Source organism: Pseudorasbora parva, chromosome 24 (genome assembly GCF_024679245.1).
Source record: "Pseudorasbora parva isolate DD20220531a chromosome 24, ASM2467924v1, whole genome shotgun sequence".
Classification (NCBI taxonomy): domain Eukaryota; kingdom Metazoa; phylum Chordata; class Actinopteri; order Cypriniformes; family Gobionidae; genus Pseudorasbora; species Pseudorasbora parva.
The window spans coordinates 10,732,581-10,741,110 of NC_090195.1; the positions used below are offsets into that span (position 1 = coordinate 10,732,581).

The window sequence follows — 8,530 nt, forward strand, 5'->3', positions numbered from 1 at the left end:
GGTGGTTCTCCAGGCTTTTCATCCCCCGCCTCATGTGACGGCAGATGAGGGCAGGCTTCACCTTCTCTGCCCGGTGCGGGCATTGAGGATTTATTTGGAGAGGTCTGCCCAGTGGAGGAAGTCAGACCAGTTGTTAGTGTGCTTTGGTCCACCTAGGAAGGGGCTGCCTGCAGCGAAACAGACAATTAGTAACTGGATTGTCCAGGCAATAGCAACGGCCTATCAGGTGCGCAACTTGCCTTCACCTATAGCCGTGAGGGCTCATTCTACCAGGGGCATGGCCTCCTCGGTAGCCCTCCTTTCCGGAGCTTCTCTGCAAGAGATTTGCGAGGCGGCTGGGTGGGCCACACCGCATACCTTCGTGAGGTATTATAGTCTGCACCTCCCGGTGACGCCAGGCGCTAGGGTGCTCGCCCCCTGATTATGCACTCCGGTTCATGTCATGGGGTGCAGGATAGGCGAGGACTAGTGGGTACTCGTTCCCCGATGTGTCATCTACGATGATGCAGTGCGAGTTCCCTCGATAAAGGGAACGTCTCGGGTTATGAATATAACCCATGTTCCCTGAGAGGGAACGAGACACTGCGTCTCGTAGCCCCGCCTATCTACAGAGCGGCCCGCTTCATAGCAGTAAGCTGCGTTTGCTTGTGCCGGCGTCCCTTTATACCTCCGGGTGTGCCGTCACTCGTTACGTCATTACGCAACACCAATCAAGATTGGACTTTTTTGATATGAACTCAGCAGCGTCACGCCGAGGGCGTTCCCCGATGTGTCATCTACGATGACGCAGTGTCTCGTTCCCTCTCAGGGAACATGGGTTATATTCATAACCCGAGACGTTTTCATTTTAAAACACCTGACTATACAAACACGAGTATTTTCAAAGATTTTTTCTACGCGGTTTGCCCGTTTGTCCACATGCAAACACAGCATCAGGTCACTGAAAGAGAACCTTTGTGAAAACTCCTACCAGGGTGAAGATTTTTAGGTACTCCGGTGCAGTGCCAGTGAAACCGGAGATTTTGGTGAGCTATCTCCTTTGTTTGACATGTATTGTATGCAAGCCACTGCTTAATAATAATAATAACAATAGTAACAACCTTTTTTTCAGGCTTCTGAATGGCCACGATGGCGTTACGGTGGTTATATCGCACCTGCAGGTTTGGCATGCTTTTGACAGTGCTTCATAGTGTGGACAAGAGTTTTTTTTTTATATATATACTGGAACAACCCATGTACAGACTAGGCCTGTCACATGACCATTCATGTGTGTACAATGCACGTACAACAGTTGCCTCTTGTGCATGTAAGCAGCTGCGGCATATTATCAAATAGAGAATTTAACGGCACTACGGCTGCTAAAAAGGACCAAAAAGTAGTTGAAAGAGACGGCTCTGCACTGCGTTTCCCAAAAGCCAAAAACACAGCCCTGGTCTGTTATTGTCTTATTCAGGTAGTGTAATGTGGGTAGCCACACAATCGTTTTCAAAATTCTTCGTTTTGGTCAGTTTCCACTGAAACGTAACCCCAGCCATTTCTAACTAAAACAGGGTCTGCAGCAGCTTTTTTTTTAGAAAGTCTCCATTTTCTAATTTAGAAAATGCTGGAGTAGTGTAGACGACAGATGCACAGATGCAACCATAGCATTTTGTAAGAAAGAATTATGCATTTTAAAATGAAAATGGGGCCTAAATACTTCGTCCGTTTGAGGAGGTGTGCTTGCAGTCAGCGGAGGCTCACGCTGCGGATATACTCACGAATATACCACGGCTTTATACTATTATCGAACATCCCAACGCCACGCCCACACCGCAGAGAGCGTCAATTAGATGGAAATGCAAGTGTTGTGCGCTTTTCTCTCAATAACAAAATAAACTAAAATGGCGGCGGTGACCTCGATAGACTGACTGAACAGAAATTAACCAGAGGAGATTTCCACATCAAAGAAGGCGGAGTCTCAGCACACACCTGACTTACGTAATCGCCATGGACCAATGGTAGTTCGAGCAGTTTACCAGCCAGAGTGAAATTTTCTGAAAAAGTAGTTTTTGCCTGATTTTGTTCAAAATGACGTCAGACAATTGTTGGGTTGGTTGCAAACAAGGTGAGCTTAAAGGATAAGCTCGCCCAAAAAATTAGCCCATGATTTACTCACCCTCAGGCCATCCTAGATATATATGACATTCTTCTTTCAGACAAATTCAATCTGAGATGTATTAAAAAAATGTCCTAGCTTTTCCAAGCTTTATAATGGCAGTGAATGGCCAAAAATTTGAAGCCTTAAAAGTGCATCCATCCATTATAAAAGAAATCCACACAGTTCTGGAGGTTTCATTCTGAAGGTTATGCCTTCTGAAGCAAATCGATGGGTTTGTGTAAGACAAATATACATATTTAACACATTATAAAGTAAAATATTTAGCTTCCGGTGGACCGTCTTCTGTATTCAACAAAAACATAACTGCCGCAACGTTTTGAGCGGCGAGAGGCATTGCACTTTTTTTGCAAGTTGAATACCGAAGGCGGCCCACCGGAAACTAGATATTTTACTTTATAAAGTTTTAAACATGGATATTTTTCTAACACAAACCCATCTATTCTCTTCAGAATGCCTTTATTAACCGTATATATTATATGGATTACTGTTATAATGGATGGATGCATTTTTGGAAAGGTTCAAATTTTGGGCTGCCATTCACTGCTATTATTAATCTTGGATTAGCCAGAACATTTTTAACATAACTCATATTGTATTCATCTAAAAAAGATTCTCATGTACACCTATGGCTTGAGCGTGAGTCAATCATGAGGTAATTTTCATTTTTGTGTAAACTATCCCTTTAATATCTCAACCTCAATAACATGGTTCAAATTCCACATGCTCATTGCTTTTGCGTACATATGGGATTTATCCTGAAATGAATTTCTCTTGTTAATTAGACCAGACAAACATGTTTAACCATTGATTGACCATAACAAGAAGTGATTGCTATCTTCTTTGAAAAAACTTTTTCAACTTCATTAAATGAAATTTAACTTCAATACTCTTAACTTCAATAGTCATTCAGGTGCAGTTATGTCCTAGGTAGTCTGGGTGGTCTTTATCTTGTGGCATGAACTCATTAGATCACACTTTTACTTGAAATATTAACACATGAAAATAAGTATATCAAACTATAATGCGACTGACTTGCAGAATGGTTCGCTTTGGCAATACAATAAAAAAAGGTAAAACCTATTTTTGTTGTTGTTTCTCAAACCAATAAATAGAAATGTAATCCTTTATTCCCTGTTTTGTACCATCGCAAATGGATAACAGCTCTGAAAACCCCTTCAAAAGGCAGACAACATTTTACATGGTTACAAGTTACATATTTCTTAAGACATGGACAACATCAAAATCAGTACACGGCTGTTGAATGTAACAGCACAGGAAGTGTTTCCTGTTCAGTGAGTGTGAATCAGTAGATGTTCAGTCTTCAGCTGAATATAAGAGCTACATAAACTTCTGTGTACAATGAGCCGTCTGATGTGCTATAGTATGATCTTCTACTGTTTTAATAAACAACTCTGAATAATTAAATAAAACTCATTCTTTTGTATTGAATTTAGTTCATGTGTCTCCCATAAAAGCTGCATACTAAGTATTTATTAGCATCTTGGCATTAATAAAAGTCACAAAGGACAACATGGCTTTTATTTTTCATTTTATTTTATGAGTGAAGAAAGGTTTATCACCAGCGAGGATCACACGAAGTGACAAATTGCCACACAGTTCATTTTCTAAGATGGAGTCATCTAAAAACTATAACATTTGCTCTATGAAAGCAATAATAAGCATAGGCCTACAATGAGATGACATTATTCTACTTCCCTTCAACCACTGAACATTAAAAGGAAAATTTCAGCATTAACAAAGTGCCACAACAGATGATGAATAACCCCAAAAGAGCGATTATTTCTGCAGCAAATATCACGCTAAATATCACTGAAGTAGGATTTTGTATAGCCAATGTTCATAACTGAAACATTGAGTGAAAATTGAAGTGATTTCTCTCATTTTGACAGATTTACCTGCCTCAGAAGGATTCCAGTAAACACTGCTAATAGGGATTAGAAGTGAAAAGGGAGGCAATTACATTTTAAACCATCCGTGTGAAAACAAACCTGGAAAGAGACTTGAGGATTTGGGATGAAAACAAGAAATTCTCATACATTCCAGTGAATTATTCATAGGATATATCATAAATTAAATCAGGAGAGCAGATCACAAATGTGCACCAGGCCTATATGTCGTCTTTTACAGCGGAGGGGGTGGGGGGAGATTGCAGTCATTTAAAAATTATAACATACATTTTTTTTTCCCAATGAAAATAATTAGCATGAACATTAAACAATGTGACAGCAATGAGTTTAATGACTTTAAAATTAATTTGATCTTTAAAAAAATGCAAACCATATGTATAGCAATGGGGCGTATTGATTACTTAAGTCATAAGCCCCAAGAAGCCATGGTTTACAGTGAATTTATAACAGCTAAGAGATTTTTTTAGGCATGACGCGGAGTGTTGTAAATTCACTGCAAGCCACGGCTTCACAAGGCTTATTGCTTTTATAAAATGATTACCAAACAATACAAATATTAAAGCCAAAATATATTTGTATCAATGCAACTTCCATTAAAGTGTTAGTTGACCCAAAAATGATTCTGTCATTAATTACTTACCCTAATGCCGTTCGACACCCGTAAGACCTCCGTTCATCTTCGGAACACAAATGAAGATATTTGTGTTGAAATCCGATGGCTCAGAAAGGCCTTCATTGACACCAATGTCATTTCCTCTCTCAAGACCCATAAAAGGCACTAAAGACGTCGTTACAAAGCCCATCTCACTACAGTGGCTCCACTACAATATTGTTATGAAGCAACGAGAATAGTTTTTGTGCGCAAAAAAACCCCCTAAATAACGACTTATATAGTGATGGGACGATTTTAAAACAAGTTTTGAACGTAGAATCAGTGTATAGATTCATGATTCACATCGCCAATGACACTTGATTTCAGCCGTTCGGCAGTTTGACACATGAATCAATATGCTGATTCATAACCGATTCACTATATAAGTCGTTATTTCGTCTCGTCGCTTCATAAAATGATTGTAGAGCCACTGTGAGATGGGCTTTGTAATGACGTCTTTAGTGCCTTTATGGGTCTTGAGAGAGGAAATGACATCGGTGTCAATGAAGGCCTTTCTTAGCCATCGGATTTCAAGAAAAAATATCTTCATATTGTGTTCTGAAGATTAATGGAGGTCTTACAGGTGTCGAACGACATTAGGGTAAGTAATTAATGAGAGAATTTTCATTTTTGGGTAAACTAACCTTTTCAGTAAAAGCACTAAAAGCCTCTCTTCCGCCGGAAAAAAATAGTCCCTTACTGTGAACAGCAAACACTTATCTATAGAAAATATTCTTTATATAGAGCAGTGACAGCAACAGAAGTTACATTATTGCATTACTGTTAGATGGTCACGCAATAGCGAAGACTTTTATATTAAAAGCACTAAAACTGTTGTGTGAACAACTAGACACAACTGACAAATGAACGCTGTCACTGTCAGGACATGGGAAACCCCCGTTACTGTTAAAAGGACAAAATATTGCAGTAGGCATTCAGCAGATTTTTTTATTATGACCATAGGACTGACCTAAATCTGAATGCAGGTAATACACTCGGTCACTTAATCTCACAATAATACAAGCTTCAATGAACAATATCAATGAGAACAAACATTCTAAGAATGGTTGCTAAGGGTATTGTGCAATGATACAGAGAACCGTATAGATAATGCGGTCATTCACGATAAAACAAAGCTATTGACCTATCAGAATCAAAAAGTAATACCAAACATATTGCACGACAGTTAATATGCTGTTGGCCTGGATTTTCCATAATGATCCTCTCTGGGTTGGGTTAGACTGGTCAATAAGGAGAATAATTAAAGGCAGTTTAACTTGGAGTTGGGTTACGGTGTCCTTGCTCATTATAGGAACTTGAACCACTTTCTTGCTTCAATGCTTCCAAGGCCTAAAGGCAAATAACTGCAGTTAAAGTCAGGGACATTCAGACAATGTTCTGAGCAAGGCCAAGTCAGACGTGATGAATTACTACACGAACAACGGCAATTGTCAATCTCGGGTCCTTCTTAGAAAAAAAACATTTAATTAAATAAGTTCCTAGCTCTAATGCACAGATGCGCACGGGGTTTTAATGAATTAAAATAGTTACCTGTAGAATAGACATCCTTGCACTACACCTACAGTAATAACTTTGTCAAGTTCATTTCTCTATTGGAAATGGCAGGGAAAAAGGGGAAATATAACCTTCACTCTGCGGAAGCCCAGATGGGCTTAAGTTACTCGACATTAGTCGTCTATAATGGAAACCCAATTAACAGCTATATTCTGTCTGGAGATTGAAGATGAATGAAGTTTGCACAATCAATATCAGTCATTATCTTGCAGGAAACAGGCCGTATTCACAAATTAGGTTACTTTGTGCAATGACTTCCTTTAGCTTCTATGATCAGAGAAAGTGCTTATTCATCCATCCATTCTCCAGACCGCTTGTCTTTTGTAGAATTGTGGCGATGAAGGAAAATGTATATTTAGTGCTTTATCCTTGTCACAAATTATTAAATGTATGCAAAAATCTCTGAGACTCCTTATTGTATAGTAGAGGATGAAACGATCACATTAAACATGAGTTCTATGTCGATAAATTAAACTCAATGTACTATTGAAATTGACCCCTAATGTTATTGTTTTTTTTGTTGTTGCACGAATTATAGGAGTTACTTCCAATAAAGTGAAAAATATGAGATGACATTATTCTACTCACCCTTCAACCATTGAAAGGAAATTTCAGCATTAACAAGTGACCACAACAGACGATGAATAACCCCAAAAGAGCGATTATTTCTGCAGCAATAGTACGCAAAATATCACTGAAGTAGGATATTTTTGTATAGCCTACATTGCCTTAATCAAAAATATTCATTAACTGAAACACTGAGAGAAAATTGAAGTGATTTCTTTCATTTTGACAGATTTACCTGCCTCAGAAGGATTCCAGTAAACACTGCTAATAGGGATTAGAAGTGAAAAGGGAGGCAATTACATTTTAAACCATCCGTGTGAAAACAAACCTGGAAAGAGACTTGAGGATTTGGGATGAAAACAAGAAATTCTCATACATTCCAGTGAATTATTCATAGGATATATCATAAATTAAATCAGGAGAGCAGATCACAAATGTGCACCAGGCCTATATGTCGTCTTTTACAGCGGAGGGGGTGGGGGGAGATTGCAGCGACTGAAATTAACTCTTGCCATTTACATTGATTCTTGTTATACCGTCACATCAAAATAGCATTATTCTCCTTTCAAAATAGAACATGAAGCAAATTTTACAGTGCATTAAGCCAAATTGACGGTTAAATTGAAGGCTTATCGGTATTGCAACCTTTTGAACCTGTTTTTGAAATCATTTTTTTTCAGTCTTTTTGAGTGGAACTTTAACAAACCCGAAGTGCCTCCCATCTAAAACTCAGCTAGTTATGTAACTATTTCCCCCCTTAACCTAAATCGATTTGCTTTGGAACATGTTATAGATTAATAAGACCAAAGACAGCCCTTTTAATATACCCCAAATTAATTATATCTGTTTTACCACTATCTACATAAGAGTCAGCGGCAAGTTCATGAAGGACAGGCCGAAATGAAGCTGACGGCCTGGATCTCACATCTATGAAAGCATCTGAATAGATGATAAAATAGGTGCTATGTTTACATATTAGTCACATATTTGAGGTCCGATTAACTACATTCTCACCAAAAACTGTTCAAACTAAATTTTGTGACACAACAACAGTAGTATTTTTAAAACTGGTGGATTTGCTCGACCGCTAGGACAGTGATACAAATAGTGAAATGTTTTGAGTGCCAATACCACGATACTTACATTTACATTTACATTCATGCATTTGGCAGACGCTTTTATCCAAAGCGACTTACATTGCATTTTTTTAAGGAACACTTTTTACATTTTTATCAATTCTTGCTTTCCCTGGGAATCGAACCCATGACCTTGGCATTGCTAGTGCCACGCTCTACTGGTTGAGCTACAGGAAAGCACGGGTGAATATCGCACGGCTGGAAAAAAGACTGGAAAATAAATACCGATCAGGCATAACATTATGACCTTATATTCCTAATATTGCGTTGGTCCCAATATTGTTGCCAAAACAGCCCTGACCCATCGAGATATGGGCTCCGTCTAGACCCCTGAAGGTGAGCTGTGGTATCTGGCACCAATATGTTAGCAGCAGATCATTTTAGTCCTGTAAGTTGCAAGGTGGGGCCTCCATGGATGGGACTTGTTTGTTCAGCACATCACACAGATGCTAGGATTGAGATCTGGGGAATTTCCAAGTCAACACCTCAAACTCGTTGTTGTTTTACTCAAACC

At 38.9% G+C, this 8,530-nt stretch overlaps 1 non-coding gene across 1 annotated transcript; it reads right to left on the reverse strand.

Moving 5' to 3' along the window:
* Positions 1–8,120: 8,120 nt before the first annotated feature.
* Positions 8,121–8,195, reverse strand: trnaa-agc (transfer RNA alanine (anticodon AGC)). The gene has a single exon. It is a non-coding gene; the product is annotated as a tRNA-Ala (tRNA).
* Positions 8,196–8,530: the final 335 nt, after the last annotated feature.